We start from the raw sequence: 27,479 nt of genomic DNA, 5'->3' as shown, positions 1-27,479 counted from the left end.
TGGGAAAAATCTAGGTAGCTGTAGGTTTTAAATTTTGCTTGCTACTTCAAATTGATATGGCCTTTCTCTTCAGTTCAATGGCCTTTCCATTCAGTTCAGTGATGTCTTCACTTCTGTATTTCATTAATGGCTGAGCCGAATCCCACTCCTGAATATCTGTGAAGCATTTTCAACTCCAGGCTGCAGGATATGGAAAATCCTTCTTTTAGTAGGAACTGATGATGCTTTTACAGAAGCATATCCTTTGGGTTTCCTCATTGGTATTTATTTTTCATTCTTCCCAGGTAGAGAACAACCTTTTATTTAGAATGGAACTGTACTATAAATATCAACACTGTAGTCACTTAGAAACCTGTGCTCATACTGTGTTAGGTGTTAACTTTCACCAAAATCAATGGAATTTAGGAATTTATATCTCTTTAAGGATTGGGGATTCAATTTAATATAATGAATTCTGAAAGTATTATACTTTGAAACCAACTGGCAAATAGAGACACCAGAGAATATTACTACTTACTTATTCAATATATTTGGCTTGGAAAGGTGGAAGAACTGAGAACAGGTATTTTCCTGGATGTGTATCCAGACCCCTTAATCTGCTTCCCTAATAGCTTTTATCACTGCATGGAATTGTTCCCCCTTCAGGTCATGATAATAAAGGGTACCAGTTTTTACCATTTCAAATCAAAAGGAGCATTGCAATATAGAGATCACCCTTTATGTTACTACCTGTCCAATTAGATAGATGGATTTTCTGTTGTGTAATTTCAGGAATTCAATTATATGAACATACAGAATTTTGAAGCATTTAAAAATAACCTAAAAATACTGGTTTGCCTGTTTTTGCAAGATACGCACAGCTTAAAATGCTACCGTTTTGCTGCTTGGCAAAACACTGATTATCGGTAATAGATTGATCCTTCAGGAAAAGAACAAGTCTTTTTACAATACTGCCATTGTTGAGAGACAAGTTCCCCTGATAATCATAACCAGCACTTGATGTTCCAATTAACACTACTGAACATAATTTCTTCAGAAGTATGTAAACTGAAATAGCACTTTTACTTTTCCTAATCACATTGCTTTGTTATTAGGATAAAATTGTGTATTTTAGCTCAAAGCAGGAATCTGGACTAAACTTGCATTTGTCAAAATACCAGGAGTTAAGCTCTGGTTGCAGGTTACACATCACATGTTTGATTACATGTGTGTGTGCAAGAGAAATGGAAAAGCAATGGGAAATTGGGAAGCAAAGCCATTTCCAGTATCACAGCCATTCTGCCTCTCCTTGTGTCTCTCCTATTTTATGAGCTCCTGGAAAAGGGAAGTCTGAGAACAGGCCTCCTCAAGAAGCAGTGCTGCTTCCTGAGAAGCAGTCCAGAAATACCAGAAACAAAACAGAAGCCCTGGGGTCTAATAAACAACATGCAGTCTCCATGGACTTTCATCCACTTAGAATGATTATTTTAACAGCATCCAAAAGGCTAGTGTATATATTGATATGGGCTACAGTAGCAGGGATTATGCCTTTGCCTCTACAGCAAGCATATGTAGAAGTGGTACCCTTTGGTAAAGTCTGTGTAGACAAAGAGAAGACATGCATTAGACATGTCTCAGGCTCACAGCCAATCCTTCTTCCAACTTGGTAGGGAAGTCAGCTACTCTGTGCTTTCCTTCAGTTTATAGAAATAACTCCTACCGTTTAGTTCTTACACAGCATAAAATAGTTGCTCACACAAAGAGCAGTATAATATCAATGTCCTGCAGTCTCAGCCCAAATACAGTCTTAGTGGCTGTTAATTGGTAGCTTGTGATCCCAGCCCTTTTCCTAAATAGAATGCTCACCTTCAAATACCCTTAAAATTGTCTTTGAAAATGAGTTCACACTGCTGCCATTGTTAGTTCAGAACATCTATCCAATTCAGGCTTTTCATGTTTATTAATTAAAAGGTGACTGAAAATGACATTATCAAAGCCTACATTAAATTGCTGTCTTTGTTTTATGATGGTTAGAGGTCCCCAAATGGAATAGAAAAGGCCACATGTGTTACAATTATTATTTTTTTAAGCAGACACCACTTTGTCATCATATACTAGATTCAAAGCTAGAGGCCACAGTCAAACACACAAAAGAATAGCTGGCTTTTTTCTCTTTCAAATTATTGATATGTAAGAGAGAGGACAGAGTAATTGTTTAATCACTGGCACATCGCTTTAAATCTAATTCTCAGCACACACAGAGAAAACACAAATGGATGGAAAGGGCACTGAGGCATTTGAGTTGATTGATGGCAGGTCAGTGGCCAATGCACAATAGTTTAGATATAAAACATAGCAAATTAAGACCATCACATTCCAAAAGCATTATATGAAGCTGATCTCAACCACAGAGATGGTTAATACTATTAAAAGGTGGAAATACTAGCCAATGTGCTCACTAGCTCAAGTGTGCAATATTATATAATGGATTGCACTGGGAAAGAAAAGGTAGGAAATTGAGGATAGGGCATATTTTTGCTACTCTGTAGAGCACTCACTTTGAAGCAATATTTGCTCATTTGAATAAATATTATGCTCCAGAAGCTGACCCTTTCAATTAAAAAAAATGACAATGTTACTCATGAAAAGCGGCCCCAATGGCCTCAAAAGAGTACACGCAAGCCATCCAGTTTTCAAGCTAAATTCACATACATTTTAATAGCATGGGGTAAGTCCATCTACCCAGCAGGTAACTTTTTACATAGCTAATATTCTGTACCTACTTGACATGCACAGCACTCTACTAATCTGGCCAATCCACTTGGTCTCAATGAAAAGGCAGGAAGAAAGTCTCCTTGGTTATTACACTCTCTGAGGTTTCCTCACCACTTCACATAATTAGTTCTGAGAAGTTTTAAAATGCCTTTCCTATTCCTGTGATATGCACTAGATGTTTAACTTAAATATTTCATGTTTGCAGATCACTGGAGACCGCACAGCTGAACAGATTATAAAACATTGTAAAGTTTAGAACAACACATAGTAGACTAGTAGCATGCATTCCTAGAGGTTTATGAGGACAAGAAGTCCATGGTTTTCTGATCACACCCTGTGGATTTCAATGTGAGAGTAGCATGAAAGAGTAATTGTAAAGTTTTTTAAATGTATTATTAGGCTCTGGTTTGAACATGTACTAGAGGAGAAAGTTGCTGTCAACAGCTGGAGAGTTAGCAACTGACAGAAGAATCAACAGAGCTCTGGAAAACCTCTGGAAGTGCAGCTGGAATCAGGATCACTTACAGAGCCATTCAAGCTAACTGTGGGAAATTTGGGGATAAACTTTTTACATCTTTTTTTATGATGTAAGGTGTTACTGCTTAGGGCTACAGTCCTGGCTACTTTTTATATCCACATGAAACCAACTCTGTGGGCTGCCAGGGCTTAAATGCTGGCAGAACTCAGATCTGAGAATTCATAAGGAAGCTGCAGGCTTTCAAGCATGTATGAAATGTGAGTTAAGAAGTTCCTTCAAGTTAAAGTTCTTGTGAATCTGTTTATGTAGATGGAATCAATTTGGCTACTTACCAAAAGTGAATCAGGATCTGCCCTTTGCCAATCAGAAAAAGCTCACTGCCTGGTCAAGTGATTTATTATGACCTAAATTGTATATTTAGATGTAAATGTTCCCTTTGGATTTGCCTGTAAGGGCACAATTTGACCCCCTTTTTTTTCTGTTTGTTTTTTTCTTCTCCCCCCTCCCCCCCCGAAAAATGAAATTATGCCTCAGTAACACATCAAAAGAAGTAGGAATTCACAGCTGGCACCATTTAAGGATTAGTATTATCTATTGATATTTATTTAATTAGATATTCCTCCTGTTCAAGTGATTCAAATCTTTTTTCAGGAAAAAGAAAAGAAACATAAGTTGTGCTGGAAATTAAAAGGGGACTCAGCCTTCAGCTGCAGCTTTTGCTCTTTTCTTGACACTACTTAGCACAAATGACAGGACTGGGAGAAAACCCAGCTAAGAATACCTCTCAACCAGGAAAATGTGCCGAAGCAATATATCACTCTTTGGTTGCTAATTCTGAGTAGTGATTTCAACAGCTCTATTGCTTGTTTGCAACATTCAGCAAATCATATTCAGGATTGGGACTGATAATCCTGATGTTACCCAAGAAACAAAATGGGCCAAGGGATAAATCATATGGAGAGCTACCTATTTGACTGTAGTAGAAATCCATCATAAAACTAGGGCATTTCTGTAATACAGTGTGGCTGAACTTTGCTGTTGAGTGTGGTATAGCAGCTCTGTGAATGAACAGAGAATTTCACTCCCTAGAGCTCAATTCATTAGCCTACATAAGCATTAACATTATTTCTTTGAAAGAGAGAAAGAATGGAACTATTTCACAGGTATTATTAGTTCCATATATATGTGCAATATGATAGAACATACTATATTTGTATATTTTAGTTGGAGATATCTGGTTATTAACAGGGAACATTTACAATTAAAAATACATTATCTTCACCTAAAAAGGTCTGTCTTAACAAGTGACAATTGTTTTCATGATGCCTGGAAGTTTAGTAGCCTCTGAAAATTACCACAGATCAGTAACATGTTATTTTCTATGATGGCTAACCATTACACTATTTGTTTATGAAATAATGCTTCTCTTAAAAGCACCACATTTAGGCTACAAGCTGCAGCTTTACTCCCTAGATGCACTGCTTTTCTTTTCAACTGAAAGTGCAGAGAAAGTAAATACTGTCAAATCAGACAGTGTTCCAAACAGCCATCATGACAACTTCATCTTAGTATGTCAACATACCAAGTGTTTCTCCTAGATACTTCGATGGGCCAGATTCAATGACCCCAGAGCCAGAGTAACTTGAAGCACTAGGAGCAGCTCTTCCTGCTGGCTAGATAAGAATAACAACAATAAAGATGCTCCTTAGAGAAAATAAAGACGACTGAAAGAAACAGTGAAAAGGAAGACAAATAGACATGCAGAGGGGGATGCTGGAAAGCGGCAAATGGAAATACAGAAATAAAGTTAAAAAACCCCCCACAGGATGTGTAGATAGTAAGGGAGGACAGGACAAGAATTTGAGCTATGACTGAGTTTATACCCAAAGACCTCGAATTTGCAGTCAGTCTCCTGTTTTATTCAGACTTGTAAATATATGCAGCTTGCTCTGCCATTCTGCATTGCCTAGCAGGACTAGCCCTTCCCAAAGAGATCTCCTACACTACATCCAGAGACATTGAAGCCACCCAAGATCTTTTGCTGCAGGTCTAACACTCTTCAAACAGTTTCCTTTCATACCAGGCCTGTTAGGGTTTGACTTTTTTGTCACACTATTAGCAGTCGCTCTGTAGTAACATGCCAGCCAGTACAGGCCACACATAGTATGTAGAGGAGGGAAGGGGATATGCCAGAAAAGAGTCAGGTAAAACTCCTACCTTTTTCCAGATGCACATTTAGAGATCCAGTGCTAGGTGACTGCATTCATTCCTAGTAGAAAAGCCCCTAGCAGCCAACTCTTGTCAATAAAAACTACTGCAATAAATTTTTTTAAGTGCCACAGATATGGGAAAAGCCTGAATGATCAGAAAGCATTTTGGGGGTTTTGTTTGTTAGATCCAAGGAGACAAGCTGCTATTTTATTGCTCTGTGTAGATGCTCCTGCTTTGATGGACAAAACGTCTAGAACAATTGGACCACAAAGTGACATAAATCCCAACAGAACAAAAATATATCCATTACCTACGGTATGTCCAGAATCAATCTCTGTGAGGGATGATTATGGTATTGACCTGAGATCTGTCAGTACATTTTCCTCTGAGAAGTCCCTAGCTCTTGTAGACAGAGCCCCTGTGGGGTTTATCTTTCATGTACACCAATATGAACTGAAAACGAAAAACTCGCCTTGTGTGTGTGCTTTTCTTAGCCAGATTGCAACAGTTAATGTCTAGTGAATTATTAGCTGGGTACAAGTTGGCTAAAAATGGGCTGTGAAGGAAATTAATATATATGGTAAAAAGGATCTATATAGAATCATAGAATAGGGATGGAAAGGACCTTAAGATCATCTAGTTCCAACACCCCTGCCATCGGCAGGGATGCCTCGCACTAGACCATATTACCCATCATCAAGTCCTCAGTGACTGAGACACTATGCAAGTCACTCCACAATATAAGCTTTCCCACCTTAGTGCTCAGTCTACCTGGATAAACTCCAGTCAGTATCTGAATAAATTTGGTAATCAGAATGGCAGCAGAAAAGAATCAAAAGCTGAACAGGGGATAATCAACAACAGAAAACTCTTGCTGCTGAATGCATTGTAACTTCTAATTATTAGAAAGTCCAACCTTCATGTTCATCTGGAATTAATATAATCATATTTTTTTTTCAGTCAGTCATTTAGTCTCTGGGGAAAACAGAAAAGAGTTATTGTATCTCTTTTGACAAAGAAAGACACAGTAATTGCAAGTGGACTAACCCCACAGAATTACCTTCAAAGGTCACATCAACACCCAGACCTAAATAACCCATCCAAGCCAAAGGATTAATTCATGTACAAAAGAAGAGCTCTGCTGGAGGGAAGAAACACAAACAGAACACAAACCTTGTCATGTATCCCATGTAGATATCACCCTCATTGTTCACCTGGATGCTAACCAAAATAAAGTCAGGAATCTTCATACACCGCTGACTAAAACTATTGAAACCAGGTACATGAAATTTGAGAGTGTCTCCTGACACTTAAGGTTGTCTTGGCTCATCACACAGGAGCAAACCCACCATATGAGAAGCAATGTAACCAGCTGAAAACCATAGCCCAGGGCCTCCATGTAAACGGAATATCTCTATTATCTGGTTTACTCATACACCCAGGAAAACTGAGATCAGCTAAACAGCCCCAAACAAAGTACTCAAAAGAAATACATGTGCTGCTCCAGTCTTTAAACAATCAGAATCCCAGCTCTCCTTGAATGTAATACGAAAATTCAATGTGCTTGTGATACACGTTACTGCTAGGGTGGCTGGTACCTTGCCCCCAAGAACCATTCAACAAAATCTTTCTCTGGCCAGGATCCTCAGTGCTCATATCACATAGCTTCGGAGCCAAAACGAGGAGATGCTCACAGACAGGAGATGGCAAAGTTCCCTCAGGAATCCCAGTGCTCCACCCCATGTCAGTACAGAGTTGAGCATGTGTCATAATCCCAAAGACACGTGGTAATGCCAGAGTTAGACTGCTTTCAGACCTCGAATAAGCGTGCACTTGTGGTTGATCTCATGACAGTTCAGGCTTGGAAGCTGCACTTCAATTTTTCAAGAATGAGGTTACCCACCCTTATTCTGTGGAGTACAGCATTTGAGGGACACCAAGTTCATTTGTATTTGCATTTTTAAAACACTCCAAGTCTTTTACAAAAGTTTTTTCATTTAAAACATTTGTCATAGAAACTAGAACTAGTTCAGAATCAGCATAAACATGTATAACTGCCTTAAACCCTTATACGTGGACAAAGATAGTTTTTACCTGGCATTCTACAGACATCCCAAATTTTAGCATTGTAACAGCTTAAAGGATGGGAAATGGATTGCACAGTGTCTGATGCATTCAAAAGGGGTTTTTTTTAGCCATTTTACAGTATATCTGCAGGAGTCTACTTTCAAGCTAGGACTACCACTGCATCAAATTGGAATAAATACATATTTTGCATGCTTATAAACACACAGACACAAAGTACAAATACACACACTGTGTACTTCTCTGCAAGAACTCAAAAAATGTTTCAAGCATCAGTTGATTAACCAAAGAAAATTACAGCAATGGACACAAATGTTCCCATTTTCCTCTATAGTGGAGTAAAGCAAGGTAAAACCCCAACAGTGAGTGAATCCCTGGGTCCCAGACCGTCAGGAATACTGAGTGCCAGTCCTCAGCAAAAGCTCACCGTGGCTTTGCTATAGGGCTTACTTCTGCTCCAGCACTCTAGCTGAAGATCCCACAAAGCACTTACTCATACTTAGTCATGTAAGTACTCTGGACCTTGTAAGATAAAGCCTCAATGAAATATTTAAGAGACATGCATACAAAACCAAAGGAAACTGACATCAGAAATAACCAGTTTGTCTACTGAGTTACTTTAAAAGAAAGGATATCTTCATAATGATAAAAAGAGAAAAATCAACTTGAAAAAATCAGGTAAATCATTAGAAAAGAAACAGTCTGATGTTTGTGTATTTAAATCTGATACATAAGCGTGTCCTCAAAACCTGAAATTTTGTGCTACTAACATCATTGCAGAGGACAATTGCATGAAAACTTGAGCTGCGGTGGGAAGTGCTGAGGTAACTTCAGCTACAGCAGCATAAAGGTTGCTCCTGTTTACCAAGTCCCATATAGATCTCATCAAGCTACTGTTAATTTCAAGAGTGTTTTATCACAGCTGGGAAGAATTCATACCATAGAAACCTTGGCTTTACAAAAATAGTGGGTTTTGAAGTATGCTAATTATTTTATAAGTATACAATTACTGAATATACTTTAAAAGTAAACAGAAACAAGTGGATTGAGGCTGTGGCATAAAATTGAGGTGGGAGACCTTTCAGCAGAAGCATGCAAACATTTTCAGCACAGCTTTTGATGGATTAAACAGTATGTTTCCTCTTCTTCCCCCTCTCCACTGCTAGAGTTGCATCAAAATTTAATGAGCAAGAAAATGTAAGGAAAAATAACTATAGAATCATTTAGAAAACAAAGATATAGTGGCCAAAAAAAAAAATCCTGAAATTGTCATTATTACTATTTATGTTATATTAGCACTCAAAATATAACACATACTTTGCAAACACAGAGATATAATCTCCCTCCTAAAAAATCCCCCAACTTTCTAAACTCAGTGAGAATGAGGACATGTACTTCCTTGCAACATATGACTTCCTTGGCTGGGTTTCTATTCAACACCTATGGCTTTATTCACTGCAGCTGGTACAGTGCTGTGCTTTGGATTTAGGATGAGAATAATGCTGATAACACACCAATATTTTAACTGTTGCTGAGTGATGCTTACCGTAAGACAAGGGTTTTTCAGCTTCTCCAGTGATGAGGCCAGAGTAGTACAAGAAGCTGGGATGGGACACAGCTGGGACAGCTGACCCTGACTGGCCAAAGCGATGTTCTATACATTATGACATCATGCTCAGCACATAAACCGGGGGGGAAAGCTGGCTGGAGGGGCCGCTGCTCAGGAGCAGGCTGGGTATCAGAAAGTTGGTGGTGAGCAATTGTTTTTCATTTGCATTACTCATTTTTCTTGGGGTTTATTTCGCTTTTTGGTATTTTCATTATAATTGATAATAATAAGTATTTTCATTTTATTTTATTTCCATTATTAAACTGTTCTTTTACCCTTCCAATTCTCTCCCCTACCCCACTGAGGAGGGGAGTGAGTAAGCGGCTGTGTGGCGCTTAGTTGCTGACTGGGGTTAAACCAAATATGACAAATTCCCTACTCTTCAGCAGCACCTGAAGGAAACTGGAATCAGAGCCACTGCTCAGACACTATGATCTTCAATGTCCAAATAACAGCCAACATAGAAATTATCCAAGCTACACTACAGGGCATCTTTTCAGCATTTTGGGGGTGTGGGAGGTGATGCTTGGAGATTTAGCTGCAAAACTCCCATTATTAATAGAAATTGCACAGCTAAATCCCCATATTCTATATAGCAAAAATAATGCCTTACATTCCTCTCTGGTACCACTCCTGATCTGTGCTGACAGCTCTCTCATCATGAATAACATTATGTCAGGCTGCCCAATGATTCCTGAATCTGTCAACAATGTTTAAAGTCAAGTTCTCCAAACTTTTTAAAACTTAATCATCTTCACTCTGGAAGCATAAAAGTTGAATGCAATAGAAAATGTGCAGATTCACATCAAGTTTTATTGCCTTGCTGGCCAAAGCCCTCATCTAGCTGCTGAAACATTTACATACTACAAAGCACTGTATATAGGAAGACTGTCCTTAAAGGCCAGAATATACATGAGATGGCAGAAAGAGTTGAGAAAATATGGAGAATAGTGCATAGCGCACTTGAATTTTACACTAAATTATCAAAGCCTTCAGTCAATCCAGTGTATGCAATCGGCCTAGTTTGGGAAATTTCATAACAACATATATAAGCACAGCTGAGAAAGAAAGTCTTGAGAAATCTTAATTTCCTTGTCTTTTTCTGTTTAAATCTGACTCACAATGTCACTTTTCAAAGTGTGTAAGACCATCAATCCTTCCATTTCCCTTCATTTGTTTTTTTTTAATTACTGATCATCAATGTGATGAAAAGTTCCAGACGGAAAGCTTGAAGAAAGAATAATCAATGTATGCAGGTCCACAGGGGGGACTAGTAAAGAAAATACCAGCAAACAATCTTCTGAAAGGAAGCCAATCAACTTGACATTTTCAAACAGCTCAATTAAAAATAAATACATATATAGAACATTTCAAATTGAGTGCCTGATAAATGTTGTATATACTTTAAATGCCCATGTTTTACATTCTTCTTTGTTACTTTGGCACTCCCCTTTTGTTGTCTAGAAGGGTGTTTTCAGCAAGAATGACATTAACTGGTACTCCTGACCTGCAAACTACTGACCAACACGCAGCTAAGCACACAACTGTATATTACCAGGATCAGGAGGAGAATAAAATCTCTCAAAAGTGTATGCAACAAACAGATAGCAATGAATAGAAAAACTATTTGATTCTTGCTAAGTCAGTTATTCATTGTACATGAATTATAGCAGGTGCAACATTCCAAGACAGAAGCAAAAATTACTTGCAACTAGAGGAAGGCTCTGTAAACCTGCTCAAGAAGAACCACTCTGAGAGGGGACTTAACAGACCACCATGACATACCTACTGCAAAAACCTCAACTGACTGCTACTTTTCTGTTACATCTTTTTTCTTTTAAGTTCATAGTACTTCCATGAAAACCAAACCTTTCTCCTGTCATCATATATCACAGGAAGCATGTGCATGTTGGTAAACAGTAAGCCGGAGACAAAATCCTAGCAGGCTCATAGGAAAAACCATGTAAGTGCTTGAATTGAACAGACAGCCACTTGAGATTTCAGGTTTTGATCCAAACTGAACTGACATTCAGAGTCTTCTAAAATTCACCCTTCATTATTCACAGATCTCCAGTGTCTGTGCTTCTCTCAAAGTTGTGGCTCCTCAAATCAGGTTATCGCATTAGATCATAAGAATCATTAGGATTGGAAGGGACCTCTGGAGATCATCCTGTCCAACCCCCTGCCAAGTCAGGGCCACCTAGAGCAGGTTACACAGGAACCCGTCCAGGCGGGTTTTGAATGTCTCCAGAGAGGGAGACTCCACAACAAACCTGGGCCGCCTTTTATTTCACGCTGGCTTTCACTTTTTTAAATTTGAAATTTAGTGCTAATTCCCAGAATACATTACCTGAATGCACTGAAGAAGTTCAGAAACAAAAAGGAAAAGAAAAAGGATAGAGGGTATATAAGTTTATAACACTGGAACTATTATGCCAAGTTTACATTCTGGGACTCAATTTATGATTTTTGAATAGTCTTTCCTGGCAACACTTCTATTTTATTCTATGGACTGTTCAACCACAGCATACTAACGAAGCAGCCGATAAAATCTCTGTGAATTTTATTGAAGTCTTCTTCAAAGATCTCTAACATATGTTTCATGAAGAAATAGAGGGTGTATCTGTCAGCTTCTCTCAAGAGCTAATAGAGAGCAATTTCATTTGCAGAACAAGGCACAGCTATTCTGTTGGTTCCATATTAACCTGGGGAACCCTGTACACCAAGGATATTTCCCCAAAATGAGTTTGTACAAGTCTTTTTCAGTTTTGAAGGAGCAGAAAGGTGTTGAAGTAGAATGGAGAAACAGTCTCACAGAGTGCCCACATAATAGAGCCTGTCTTAAAGCTCTTCTCTCTAGGAAATTTATTCAGTCACGGGAATCTAAACATAGCTCCCTGTTCACAGAGAAAATAATGACACGAAGTAGTCCTCTCATTCTGGCACTGGATAACTATGCATAAAAATAAATTAAGGAAAAAGTAAAAGTGATTAGCTACTGTTTCAACTCCTTTTCAATTGTCCCCAGTCAAGCCAGTGGTGTGGTCTATAAAGGCATAAAACAAATTACTATCTACAGCTCATGTAAATACACTCATCTCCTAATATATTTGCTACCTAAGTTACAGAAGAAGGATTTTTGCACTCTCTTTTCCTCCCATCCTATCTCTGCTTTTGTGAGAAAAGAGATGTATTGGTGAGAGAGACAGAGAAATAGTTACTAGCACCATGTTCTCTGAAAGCCAGCATGGATCAATACTTTTGCCATTTCAGGTGATCCAGTCATGGTGTGCATCTTCCATGTTTGATAACAATTGCACAAATGTTCCAGTAATTGCATTGTACCATGTAAATTCCCTCTACCAGACAGATAAGAGATTTAACCTTGTCCCAAAAGCACTGAAATCTTTTTAGATACAGCCTATATTATTAAGTTGAACAATAATAACATGCAAATAACCATTACATATATATAAAAGTATTACTTACAGTTAGGGTGGTACAGTACTGGACCAGGTGTCCCAAACTGAATGAGACCCTGAACAACCTGAACTAATTTCTGAGTTGGTCCTCCTTTGAGTAAAGGGTTGGACCAGATGCCTTTCAGAGGCTCTTTCCAACGTAAATAATGACTCTAACTATGATTTAAACAGGCAAACTGTCCACTTCTAGTGGCTAGTTGTGGGGTTGCTTATGCTGCAGACTGGTCGCATGTATGTAATACATCCTATTCTCCCAGGGAAATTTCTTGTTAAGTCAAAAGAGAAGGTAAAACTGTCTAAAGAGGGGCTAGACCAAGAAACAAGAACTATTGTATCTTGTCCCTCCAAGTTCTTCGCATCTCCTCAAACTCCTATATGAAAAATAATTACCAATTCTTTACTACAGAATAACACAGAAATAACACAGATCTTGGCCCTTGCAATGATTATCCAGAAATTATTTTGATAAAGGTTTGCCAAGACAGAATTTATTCAGGGGCTGCTTCAAGCTCTGCTGAATGTTTATATCAACTTTTATGCAATCTGACATTCCCAAAAAGACCTGACAGTTATGAACTGGAAATGCACGGAAACCATTACACAACACAGAAAAAATAGTTTCAAATGAAATGGAATTTAAGAGCTGAATTTCTTAAACTGGCTCTGATAAAGGACCGGCCTGAACAGAAAGCCTCTGAGCAGCTTCCAGACTAACAGCTCAAGATGACTCTATGCTGCTCCAAAATGCAACACTAAAATTATGATGTAAGGCTGTAGCAGTATTCCCCTCTGGGTTTTATTTTGTCATAATTGACGGACCTGAGCAGACTTTACACCAATTAGCAATAAAGACAGAAAGACTTTACAGGGAATCACCAGAGGCCCAAGAGTGAGGTCCCTCTAGAAATCTGTCCCCATCCCACACTCCAAGCTGATGGTAGGTGGGCAGCAGTCCACTGGTGCCACAGCTTGTGAGACTGCAGGCTGCGGTGCAGAGTATCTCACCTTCACCATCTCAAATACACCAGCTGGTTAGGGCATTAAGAAGTTTCAGCTGTAAACCAGGTCTGTCTAGACAGGTATGTAGTATTCCAGACCTTAGCTACGGTGCTAGGACATGAGAGGCAAGAGGGTCTTTTGCAGTTCCCTTCCTAGGAATAAGAGATCTCCATTTCAAGAAAATTAAATGGTTCTAAGCATGTACACAGAAGTGCATTCACAGAAACAGAAGTCCTTATTATGACAACAGTGGCACAGAACTGCCAATAAATGCTCCAGCTTTTATACTGAAGCTGAAGCAGATGTTGATCTTTCACAAAACTTTAACAATTCTCCAGGAGGATTCTTCCACCTCTGTAACTTTGGAACTGTCTCTCTAGTAGCTCTTCATACTAAGACAACCCTGTAAATTTTTCCTAAAAAAATCCTTTTTTGATTCTTGATTCCCGGTCTGCTGAGCTCAAGTGAAACCATGTAAGACAAACACCCTCTTGTTTCAACCTAGCAGTCACTTAAACTGACACTGCATTTTCCTTATTTTTCTCTTTCCTTGATAATTCTTAGCTGGAGATAATGGTTTTTGGTGACTAAATGCATACATAGCACATCCCAGTATGAGTGATATAACTTTGTTTTTTCACGTTATGATGGTTAACAAGTAATCAGCTCTGTCCACACTCTGTCATTACCAACTTTTTCCACAAGATACAGGAACAGTGTAGGCCAGCAGAAGTTATTTAATGCCCCCTCTCCATCCATCTCTAAGAATAGGAAGGCTAAACCTAGACTCTCTCCAAATTATAATATAGTTTGAAATAACATTTCTCTAACTTGTTATGGGGAGTCATGCTTGGTTCTCTCCAATAGTGGGTGAAGATTTTCAAGCCCCCTACAATTTTGGAGCATTCTTAACGATTCCTTCAAAATGAACACTGCTACTAAAATATAAAAATGCTATTTAAACAGACTTATAAAATATTCCTTTTCCTTTCTTTACATATTGCTAAGAGTCTATACTTACTACTTCAGTCTCCAAATCTTTACCTCCAGCAGTACCAGTTGTGTACTGCCCCTTCTCTTTTTTGCACACAGATAATATAACAACAGTCTTTCCTCTCCTGCCTCATTTTAATATGTTGCAGAATCACTGAGGGCATTTTGGTCAGAGCTTCTAAAATGACAGCTAACACTGGGCTAATTATCTGTGAGATGACAACTGCTCCATCCAAACATCTGAAAAACATCTTGGCAAATCTCTTCAATTAACAAAGTCAAGTACGATTGATCTAACTTTCACTTGAGAGTTCTCAGAAGAACTGGTTCAGGTGTACCCAACAAGGCATTTATTGAAACAGAATAGGTAAAGATTAAATGTTCTGCATTTATACAGAGCCCTGCAACCAAGCATCTCAAACTCTTCATAAGACTCTTCATAAGACCTTAATTAATTAAGACTCAAGTTATCCTCTGTGGTACAGAAATACAGCTTTGACTACTTTATAGGTCAAGGTCTGAGGCTGAAATAGGCCAAATGAATTGGCCATGATCCCACTGAAAGCACGTGGCAAAACTGGAAATTCAAATTACTTCAATTCAAAGATGCCTCATGCTCTCCACACAAGCAAGCTGTCTCACCTTCATTCATTCTTTCCTCGTGAATATTTGCAATTTTTTAACATGATGACTGTCATTTCCAGTTGTAGGGAGCAATGCACTGTAGCTGAAGCAGCTCTTAGAAGCTTCTTTAGAGGAAGAAAATACAAGCACAGTACTTCAGAGCAATGCAGAATAGGAGGTTTAGGGTTGTTAACCTGATACTTGTTCTGATTTTATCAGCACAGTCCAGAATTGGAAAGCTCAGATAAACTAAAATTGGTAACTTTGATATTTTTTGTGACTTTATGTCATCATCCATAACGCTACCAGATAGCAAAACATTATACATGATGACATAACACCTGGAGAAAGCATTATGCTTATCAAAAGGCTGTGGGTTTAGCCAATTCAGTTCAAGAGCTCATGAGCATTTCTGAGCTTTCAGCCAGGCTCTATCAGCTCTGGTTATTACCTCTGTCCTTTTTCTGGCAAGCTGCTCCAAAATAAGAAGCAAATAACTTGGCTACATTTTCTACCCTATGCAAAAGCTGTGCAAGGTATTAACAGTCTGGCCCAGACCAGGAAGGATACAGGTTGCTGCTGTCTGTTAAACTATGACCTCATGAAGGTAACTGAAAAGAATTTAAAAAAGCCCAGTCAGAATGCCCTGCCTTCACAGACCTCTGCCTTTTGTGTAAAGGCAGCTATAAAACATGTGTCAGGGAAGCCACAACACTGCTAACGAGAGACAGTGGAAGAAAAGTTGTCTCTTTCACTCAGAAACAACCCATCGCATCTACTGTAGGCGCTCCTAGTCAGCGACTGTTCAGTCAGAAGTTTTAACCGACTCCTTAAATTCACCATCTCGGAGGCCTTGCTGCTTAATAAAGACTACGGGGTGTTGAGAAGCACAGTATATTATTTCATTAAGTGCTTTTCGGGAGAAGGGGATTTAGAAGTAAAACTGCTGGCTTTGTGTGGCAAGGTTATGACCTTTGACAACTTTGGAGCTTATCTCTTTCATCTTCCCACTCCCCCGAGACCCCAAACTTGCAGAGGGATGGAAGTGGGTAAGTCGGGGCCAGACAGAGTCTAGCATTGTTGTGGGGCTGCCTCCTCTCCCTTTCCCTCTCTCCCCTTCTCTCTCTCTCCCTCCCTCTCCCTCTCTCCCTTTTTTTCCCCCTAAACAAAACAGATCTGAACTGAGCCAAGGAAACAAAAATGTATTGTTCCTCGCAGATGGAAGCGAGTGTCGCCTAGGTAACCAGATTAATCTCCTTTTTCTCTCCCTTCCTCTCTTGTAGTGCGGTAATCGGTGGGCTCTTTTCACAGAAAAGCCAGCCTCAAAGCTGGGGCTCTAACTAGGTTCCTAATTAGCTGCAATTTACAATGAAGACAACATGATGAGATAATAGAAATTTGCAAAATAATGACATACCTCAGCAAAATATTCCTCCTCCTAAGAACCATTTTTATACAAAAACAATAAAGAGGGCCCTTCTAAAGCAAAGCTGGAAAATGGTGGTGTATTATGTGACACAGAACATTATTGTTCGCCTCTTGTTCCCCCAATCAACAGCTTATTGTTTGGCATCTTAAATAAAAATGACTCAAATACAGGCCACATAATGATCTCCATTGCGCTAATACACTGTATATACAGAGTAGTCAAAAATGTACCCAAGCCAAGGCCAGTGGGGCTGATAAAGTACCGGGGCTCAGAAAGGTAATTTACAATACAATGCACTAACTATTATTACTGGTCTTAATCACACATATCTTTCTGATTTCTGTCAGGATGTGCTCTGACATCAAAAAAGGACACCCGAACAGGGGGCAGCTAGTTAATGAAATATGATGGATTGCATTTGTTTTCATGTGGTGGTTAGCTCAAACGAAGCAGCCTCCAGACTGTTAGCCAACAGTCTTCTCTTGTGCTACATCAAAGGCTCCCATTGACGGGGGGGGGAGAGGGAGGGTGCGGGAAGGGGGATCGCAGGGAGACAGCACAGAGGGAGGAGCGCTGAGCAACTCAAAGGACCATTAATTGTAATCTCTACCTTATGTCCAAGAGGGGAGAGGAGAGAAATATAACAGACCAGGGCCAACCTGCCACTGATTTCAAGCAAAAGCGTCAGCACCTCCCCTCGCGGTGGAGGAGTGGCACGGCTGCTGCTGAAACTGGGCATTTAGCAGCACAAGGATGACTTGTCATTGCAGACATGAGGAGCACATCCCTGCTGGAGTGAAGGGCGGAGGAAAGTTCAGGGCAGTTTTGATCTCAACTGAAATATTTCATAAATAGCAACAGATTGTCTAAAACTGTCAGGAATAACAGCAGCAGCAACAACAGTAATTCCTTATTTATTTGTGGACTCATCACTGTTGACTGCTGCAGCTGCAAATGTTCAACAACTACTGATCAGTGGTTCATCCCTTAAATAAGTGCAACTACAGCCACTTTGGGCAACGCCAGGAAAGCATTATCATGAACCCTGACCTGGTCTTTTGGTTGCTGAGTATGGCAAGAAGCCTAACTTCCTTCGCAGAGTAATTGAAAGGAATCAGAAATGTTATATTATACAGAGAGCAAGCCAACTCTGAAAACTACTGACAGGGTACCTGGCTCTAGCTGTACAACAAGGTCCTGCAAGATAGTTTACATTGAGGGTTAACCATCCAAAGAAGTGTTATAATACTGCTGCCATCTGTTTATACAGCTTCTTTCATCTTTAGAGATCTTAAGGTACTTAAATGGTATTCTAAGTTTGCTGAAGAGAGCTACTAAATACATTAATGATGAACATTACGCTATGCAAAAATAAGGAAAAAAACAGATTTTAGAAGTACTTCAAACATACCCATTCTAATGATCACTGCCATGAGATTTTTAGAAGACAGAGCAGACTGGAGTTCGGGTTTTAAGATGTTATTCAATACACTCACACAAGAAACACATGGGGGTGCCAATCCATCCTGAGAACCTTTGGAAGTATAATGTAACACCTTTAAATCAATGATAGTAAATCTTCAAACCATAATTAAAAAAAATATACATATTTAAGACACAGAATGGCACTGAAAATAAGTTTTGATTCTGGAACTGTGTCTGCTATAAACAAACATACCCCATCCTGCAGAGATTTCTAGGAAAAAGAGAACAAGGTGAACAAATGTGCAGGATTCAGTCTTTAAATAGAAATCACCAACAATGAGTGAGTGATTGGTGGTCATATTCTGATGTGCTTACTCATACTTAATACTACTCTCTCCATGCAAAGTCTGATTTAATAGGAGCACTTGCAGAATAAGGTGTTATCCAGTGTAAGAGCATCAAAACTGGTTCTGCAAAACAAAATTATGTGTAAGGTACTTGAACTGCCAGTAAGGCAGGCCTACTCCTACAAATGCTGAGCATCTTCTTATCCCAGCACGGGAGCTGGCAATCTATCAGAAGTATCCTGACAAACAGGATGAGGCAGCACCTAAGAAAAGAGCAGGGAAGTCAAGAAAATGGCTTTGAACCTGTGAACCCAATTCAGTGTAAATCCTGTGTTGACATGACTGATCATGGAAAGAAATGGAGTCACTGGTGCTTCTTTGCATCAACTGAAGGCCAGACCTGAAGATTTGTGTGTTAGTTTGTTTTTGTTTCCAGATACTATATACATTTCTGTGGAAGGCTGAATATATTGCTTGGTCTTTTCAGTCTATACCTAAAGCCTAAAAGCATCTAAAAAGCAGACTCTGTTCACAACTTAGATTTCTAAACATAGAAATAAACGTTTACCTGAAGCATTTTTCTCCTTCAGAGCTTTCTCCTTTGGACCCTATTTTCTCTTAACCTATCTAGAGGTTTTATCTTTGCATTCTTAAATAATCCTGCATGGAACAGCCACCGCACACTGAGAATTCAGAAAAGCAGGAACAGCCTTGCTGCCCTATATATCCTATGCCAGAGTCAGAACTGCAGCTTGGTATCTGTACAGCCTGGTATGATTAACACCATTTTACACAGAAACATTAACTCTCCCAAGCAAGTGCTTTCCCCATCCATCCAGCTCCTTGGATAGATAAAATAACACAGGAAAAGTTAGTTTCCCACGATTACAGAGCTTTATCTGATATTGCAGACACACAGCACAAATTGAATTCGTTGGGATTTCTGTATATTCAGCAGGTTTGCAACCATAAATATTAACCTTTCTCCTTAACAATAATATCCAATGTACTGCACTGTAGGAGACCAAAACACTGGGCCTGATCCTGCAATATGAATCCGGAGGTGGGGTGGGTTGTGTTTGGTTGCTTCTTTCCAAGCTAATGGAACTATTTGTGCAAATAAATGTTGAAAGATTGGGTGCTCAGTGCATTTTCTGTTCCAGCATCCTGCTTGGCACAGTCTGAGTTATCCAGCATGAATCTGAGATTATATACACTGTTCCCCTGTAATAGCACCTGTGCCTTTGTGGCCCTGAACTGCTCTGACAACACAAACTTACAAACAGCTTTTGAAACATGACTCAAACATCCTTCAGCATGAGCAAAACCTGGTGCATGACACAGCTGGCTCGCCTTTATTTCATTATCATTATTACTAGTCCCAGGCTTTGGAGAGCTTTACGTGTTTCAACACATTTCTTTGGCATCACTGATAGCTTTCAATCTTCCTATGTTTTCTACCTTTGATGCACTAGCAAACGGCAAGAAAAACTACATAAACAAATGTGTTCACACAGGATACAAGAAAATCCATGCAGCTAGCATAAGTTTAATGTTCTTCAAGTCTTTTCTCCCTTCCTCTATCCTTGCCCCTGCCCCCCAGGGGAGGTGGGAGGAATGGTTTAAATCAATAACCAAAGGCTTCAATTTTACAAACCCTTGAGCCATTAGAGCTCTGAGTCCTCGGTGCACCCTTCATAACCTCCCCCACCCCTGCACGCACACTTACACACACGCACATAACACACATATAAAAGAAACACTCCCAGCCTGGCATTAACTATGTTCATTCAGTGCTCTTTACTTAAAGGAAGAAAACAATTAAGTGAAACCTTGAAGTAATCTCATTCTGCCTATTTAGCCTCTTCATCCCTCAATGTGTGGTTAGTAAGTGTTGCAATCAGGGGCTAAGGCCTGCTATCATTCGGCCTTAATTAAAAAAGACACAAGCAGTGGAGCTGTGAATTAGAAATGTAACAACGCACTACCCCTGATTAATTCGAGGCTCATGTTGGATTAATAACTCCAAACAAAGAACAAAAGGAAATTGTTATGCGAATTGCAGTCCTCCCAGGCCAGACAAAGGTCAAATCACAGGATTTCAATTTCATCCGGAGTCGCTTAATCAACTCCCTCGGAAGGAAGACCATATGCAGTCCTGAAAGCTACCCATTGTAGTCATGTTGTCACTGGACCTGAGAGACAGCACAGAGATAATCCCAACTATTCCCAATCTTTTCTCTGTCTTGGCTGTTTCTTTTCTCTTTTGCTTTTCTTTCTCAGTTTCTTTTTTCTTTTTCCCTTAAAAAAAATAATAAAAAATGACAAAGCCCCTTCATTAGGGCTTATAATTAAGGAATAAGGACACTATTCTGCCAGAAAGCGGCTTTTGTGGCTGCTGCCCTGTGGAAGCACCCTGGCTTTTGCTGCCCATGCAGCTGCAAAGACAGCTCCTTATTCTAAGAGGGGTCTTCCCTAACAACAGAAGCCACATACTGCTGTGCTTTGGCATCATGCAGTCACTTAAAAGAAATAGCACTGGTGGGGTGGGAGGTGGGTAGAATAGGGTGCTTTGCACATATTCAGTGCACTGACTACATCTTAATACAGAGGTCCTGTGCGTATGTTAGCTGAGGAAGGATATTACTGCCCTGAAGACCTATCTCTGGCTGAAATTAAGCCACAGAGAATAGAATTGCATTTTTTTCTTGCTGTTCACCCCCAATGAAATGATGATGGAGTAAAGCAGCCCTCAGTTTTCATGATCTAAAAGACACTGTTCCTCCAGCAAGCAGAATCAGATCATGTCTCCTGCTCCCACTGAACATGACTTCTCAGGTAACTTGCATGGCAGGGCATTTTACATGGATGGCACAGTCCATCCTGTATAAAGAAAAATAGGAAATCCCAGGTCTGCTTAGAAACCTGCCACCTCATGCCCAAAAGCAAGTATAAAAGTCTACAGCAACTGAAAAGATGCAAGGAAGAAGCTTCAGGGTGGGGACCTGCAACACAAAGTTCATTCTCACCTTCACTGCCTTCTTGAGAGGCTCTGCCCATCAGCCTGGTAAAGACAGTTTGCCACATACCTGGCTGCAGCTGCGCCAGCCTGGATGGTGCAGGTAGACCCTCTGTCAGCCAGATCCCTACTGCGATCCACAACATTTCAACAGGCATGTTGGAATTTTTCAGGGTTGTGTGGTTTTGTTTTTTGTTTGGTTGGTTGGGTTTTTTTTTGGTGGGTTTTTGTGGTTGTTTGTTTAATAGGTATTTTGTAACAGCAATACAGTTCAGGAACAAATTTACTTTCTCCAGGAGTCAGCTCCGGTAAAGTACCAACAGCCAGCAACACTTCATGCCTTGATGTAGACCTCTTGCTTAACTTAAACAAATTTCTCCTGAATTATATGAAATGAGATACAGAGATTTAATTAACAGTCCCCTTTTAGTCTCAAATTCTGGTCCCAAACATATTCTGTATATGCATTAATTAATGTATTATTGCTGACAAATGCTCCATGGCTCTCTGACATAATTTTGCCAAAGGAGATACCTTAAAGACTGATAAAACTACCAAAACCCTGGTACTGATACCTGGTACTGCATCAAAACATCAAGGCACCTATGAATAAAGGTTAGGATTCACATATTACAACACCTTGGGAAATGCAGATTCTGTAGAAGCCTCTTACCTGTGTTAGGTGCTGGAATAAAACTGCAGATCACTCCGTGAACTGAAAAGAAGGTCCTGCGATCATCTCCACTCAATTCTGTCACAAACTACACTTGGTCCTCTTGCCAAGGGACTGCTTACACACCTGCTGTCTCTGAATTAGCTGTTGAAGGGGAAGAAGTGGTTTGTGAATTGCCCTGTTCTGAAGCCCTTTCCCACTCAGAAATATATGCCAGCTCTAAATACTAACCCAGTAAATGACTATTCAACTTCTCTGATGCTTTCCTTTTAAGTGTCTGTTCACTTTTGCTTTACATATTGATTTCTTAGCATGCAACCAAAAATTAAGATGAAATACCTACTGTGCCATGGAAAAGGAGAGTCACATACTCAGAAACCATTTTGCCTGTGTTACACCAAGTCATTAAACCCAAATTATATGGAATGCAAATTCTGTTAGAAGTAATCTTTCAAATATTCCACCAGCTCCAAAATATAAGCATAATTTTTAAATCTGTTCCTATTAGAAGCTCAGCAACAAATGTTTTTATGTGAATTACAGTTACTGTAGTTAATTCCACTCTTCAGTGCAAAAGTAAGATTTAAGCTTTAAATCTACACATCAAAAACTTTATCCCACTTGCTAGTCTGTAAAAGAAGGCAACCTATGTGCACATCCAGTAAGAAGAAATGAGAGGACAAGTTTGTCCTTCCCTGTTATTCCTACTACAAGTGATGTGGAACAGTTCTTCATCTTCTTGTCCCGTGACCCTCTTGGATAAATCCTCCTTCTTTATAATAAATTCTTAACCCAAAGTTATTATTATCCTGTGATATGAAACAATAATTCATGCATATACATGTATGATATATATATATGTATATAAACGAGGGTAGCCTTTGAATACAGTCAAAGACTGTCCTTGACTCCATTTTAAAAATCTTCACTGGTGAACACTCTTCAGCACCTTTTTGGAAAATGACGATCTGGTGCTGGCATTCATTCATGTTATTTCTTTAAGGCAAGTAAAGAGCTTAATTCCATAAAATCCAAATGGACTCCCCTCAGGCTGCACCAGCATACTGAAATGCTGGTTTACATGAAGCTTCAACTTCTTGCATCAGCTGAACATGGAAGAATTTCAACTTTCATGTTTAAAGCTAGTTAAGGTTGTGTCCTTCAGTCTAACATAGGAAAGACTGGCCATACATTTCCAATGTGTTCTAATTACTACTGAACAAATAAGAGATTTTCTCCAACAGTTAGCACTCACTCATGAAATCATGGGCCTAATTTCACTTGGTCCTCAAGCCCATGAGATGCTGTTATTCAATACAGGATATGCACCTCTTGCTGACTGGAGAATGGTGTGCAAATGAATGCAAGACAAACAGTGATGTGTCAAGAAAAAATGGTTGCTGTTATAATACATATACAACATATAATACAACATTCACTGCTACTGTAATAAAAAAAAAACAACAAACAAAATGCACCCGAGACAGCTCTATTCTGCTTTCTGCAGCAGAAAGCAGAGACAGATTAGTATTGGGGTACCTGCTCCACTCCCACCCCAAATGCCAGCACAGACCAGGTTACCAGCAGCTCCTGTACCTTACATCAGCTGAAAACAAGCTACAGATCTGCTGAGGATGCTGGGGAGAAGAACTTATTCAAGCAGCTGCAGACTTAACCAGCCCCTAACACCAAGTCTGGCACATGCATGCTGTGTCTTGAAATTAAACTTTGACCATTTTATAGCTCCTGCTATAAAGAAAATCAGCTTCCAAGCAGCTAACTCTTGGCTGGGGACAGACATAGCCTAAATCCTTCTCCATACCACTTCCAGCACAACTGCCACCTCCTCCTCTGATGCAGCTACACTGAGGCAAGTGGGAAGACAAAGTAAGCCCCAGCTAAGTTACATGTGGGGTCTACCAGACTGCCTTATATTTCCCTGCAATCACTCAAAATCAGAGGTGTCTAAGAGCCCATCACATTCTCCTTGCTTCTCTCAGCTATCTGTAAAGACTGAAGAGGCCTATGAAATTTTATAAATCCCAAAGAATCAACAGCAGGCAAGCATTTAAAGCTGCCCTGAACTCGACTTGCTCTCTTCAGGAACCACCTCCAAGCTGTGTACCTGCTTCTTTAAGTAAACAAACCAACACATTTCTCTGATTTTACTTGACATTTTTCCAAATACTCTCCCTTCACTTAGAAGCTGCCTCTTTCTCTTCCCTTCCACTCGAAGAAGCTGCCGATGAGAGATATTCCTCCTCTGCAGGCCCTACGAAGTGCACAATAGCTTTCACGTATCTCTACCTCACTGACCCTTTATCTCTTTTCAAATCACAGATAAGAAACATTTTATCTTGCTAAGAACTGGGAACACTTTCCACTTCTATTACAATATCACCCATCCCTATAGAGCCGTTTAATAGTCTGCACGAGAAATGAAAAGAAAGACATAAATATGGCAGTTTTCTGCCAGATTCCAAGCAACAACTAGGACTACAGGTGTTTTAGTAGCTAGTACTCCAAACTGTACTGTAAGCAAGCAGCTGTGTCGAAAGATTAAATATGATGGCATGTGCAGAGAAAACCAGTTATGTCAAGCCCATTTGCGTCTCTCTAAAAAACCCAACCCAACCAACCAAAGATAATGTGGGTTCTTCCATTCACCTTACCAAGATGCCACTTCAGTTAGAAAGAGAAAATCAGAACAGAGCAAATTAGGTTTTACTTCTGGATAATTTCTCCAAAGAACCCCAGCACCTTTGCTCAAGCTCAACTTAAAGAATTTCACACACCGTTTGTGAGAGCTGCTGGGCAGCTGCTGCGCTCCCTCTTAGAGGTAGCTGCTCCTGAGTACTGGCTGGCATTAAGGAGGGCAGGATACACAAGAAGTTTAATATACATAATTGGTCCCACTGATATCAATAGGAAATAGTACTGGAAAAAAATGGTGCAGAACATTTACCTTTCTGCAATAAATTTAAACAACAAATATATCCAGTCTAAATACACTAGAAGTTACATTCCAAGAAGCCCAAAAAATTACTGCCAACATAACCACATGGATTATATGTACTTATTTTATAGAAAAACTGGAGTAATGTCTTGTATACTTGGTAGTATGTCCATTGTCTGATTTGTAATTTTTTTTTTCTTTAATGGAAGAAACAGGCTGAGTGAGAAAATTTTGGGGAAAAGTTTTTCCTACTTAGAAAAAAGCCAAAGTACAACAAAAAATAATATTATCAAGAAAATATCTCTGCTTTGACAAAATTTCCATGACAGCTCCAACAGACAGAAGTCCCAGCAGCTAGAGAGGCTGGAAAAAGGCAGAACAGAAACTTAACCTGTTTCTACCATACCACCATTACTAGTGTAGCTCCTGGACTCTTCTGGCTTCCTGGGAAATTCACATTTTCCTTGAAAGATACAATTTTAATTTCTAGGCATAAAAATGTTTTATTAAACAATTTCGGGGGGGGGGCTTATTCTTTGGTTTTTTGTTTTTTTTTTTTTTTTTCCATTTTAGGCAAGTTTTACTGGTAACTACAGAGATTGATAATTACTGTGATAAAACCAGACAGAAAGTAAAGGTTTTCTTTTAATGTCATTAAAAGCAACATCCTGTAAAAAAATCTGTAATACTCTCACAAGGTGATTGTGAATCTTACCTAATTTGTTGTTACTATGATGAGAAATTACAGAAAGGAGCAAGGCCAAGAGTCTACCAATGTTACTTAATAAGAAAGAGCAGGAAAAGAGGTTCCAGAAGTTCTTGACAGAACTGAATCCCATGGAGGCTTATTTCACCTTTGCCTTTTTTTTGCGTGTGAAATCTCTCTCCATTGCTTTGATGCCTTTGATTGAAAGGTATTGTGTAAGTGACTCTCATTTGTGCAGCTCAGAAACATATGAGTGCAAACAAAAGCCAAAACATACAATTTGGTATATTTGCTTGCTGACTAAACACTTTTTCTTCTATCTTTCTTTGCTTGGAGGGTAAATTGTTAGTTTCAAAGCTGAATGACTGCTTCAGTAAGTTGGTAGCAGACTATTGGTACAGTGTGATAATTAAGGGATCTTAGTTCTTAAACAATGCTGATAAAACAGAAATCCCTCTCCCTTTTTTTCTGGATTACCTTTAGAACTGAAATCAGAGAGCACTAAATGAATAATAATTTGCCCCTTCTGTGAATGATAGAAGATTGAATCAAATTTTAACTAGACTCTATTTGTAAATCCCTCAGGATGACATAATTACTATTCAACACATACATTAATTAGCTGTACACATCTATTTCATAGTATTTAACAGGTTTAAACAGCTTTTATTGTCTGTTGAATGAATATTCTATTTTTATCAAACTTAAAATAATCCTGAATTTCCTAATCTGGAAGAAATTTGCTCACAAAAGTCAAGAAATTACCTAGAAATTACTGTCCCTATAGTTCAAATAGTTATCTTTTAGCATTTTTATTTTGTTTCAAATTCATTGATGTTCAAAGAATTGATAATGCACTGATGTGAATTATTCCTGCTGCTGCTTCTTTAATTTTGATGAAAAATGATCATAATTGCACTAAATGGTGGAAAAAAAATATCTCAAACTTTAAGATCATCAAGTCCAACTATTAACCCACCACTGGCAAGTCCACTACTAAACCATGTCCTTAAGTGACACATCTGCACATCTTTTAAATACCTACAGGGATTTTACCCTTGGTGGGAGGGGGAGGGGAGGCATTTATTTATGACAAGATGTTTTATTCTTTACAAGCACCTCCTTTTAACCTAAGTTTCTACCTAGCCTTGCTGTGGTCTCAGCTGTAGAAATATTCCCCGCAAGAGAAGGTAACTAGATCCCAAACCTTTCTGGAAACCTCACAGTTTAGAGCCACGACCTGCAAGTCCACTGTAATATCTGAAACTTATTGGAAGTTAGTGCAGGCTGGGAGCAACAGGCTGCTCTGATGCCATCATGCAATCCTGCAAACAAAACCAGGCTGCAATCTCCTATACCAGCATCCTGAGCAGCCTGCAGGTACCTCCTGAACAGCACACCACAGGAACCTCATTTTAAGGTGACAAAAAGATGAACCTCATGTTGATGCACTGCATATCTATCTACAAGTCATTACCCTGGAAAAGAGAAAAGCTATTTATACTTTCCACAGTAAACTTGCTCTTCTGATTTTCCTAACATTACAATGAAACTTTCCTGCCTGTCATGTCGGTCACTTGCTTTGTATTGGAAAAAAATGCAATTAGTGGGGAGAAAAGTGCTGCCATATACAATTACTGCATAGCATTGGAATAATGCTGGAAACTTTCTAATTGTACACAGTACTGT

General features: G+C 39.3%; 1 protein-coding gene across 8 annotated transcripts in view; it reads right to left on the bottom strand.

Annotated features, from left to right (window-relative positions):
* SOX5 (SRY-box transcription factor 5) overlaps positions 1 to 27,479 on the bottom strand; it is a 639,441-nt gene that overhangs the window by 315,221 nt on the left and 296,741 nt on the right. For 6 of the 8 annotated variants that reach the window (XM_061353703.1, XM_061353706.1, XM_061353704.1 and 3 more), the window contains one exon: positions 22,129 to 22,272. The exons of 1 other annotated variant lie outside the window; for it this stretch is intronic. The gene's annotated coding sequence lies outside the window, so the exon portion shown is untranslated. Of the gene's footprint in view, positions 1 to 9,074; positions 9,132 to 22,128; positions 22,273 to 27,479 lie in introns of those variants that run through there. One more of the 8 variants, XM_061353711.1, reaches the window with a different exon arrangement.

The sequence above is a fragment of the Neopsephotus bourkii genome, unplaced genomic scaffold (assembly GCF_033783945.1).
Source record: "Neopsephotus bourkii isolate Nb327-2 ecotype Australia unplaced genomic scaffold, CSIRO-AGI_Nbou_v1 NB_690, whole genome shotgun sequence".
Classification (NCBI taxonomy): domain Eukaryota; kingdom Metazoa; phylum Chordata; class Aves; order Psittaciformes; family Psittacidae; genus Neopsephotus; species Neopsephotus bourkii.
This window is presented reverse-complemented; position numbering and strand designations above follow the sequence as displayed.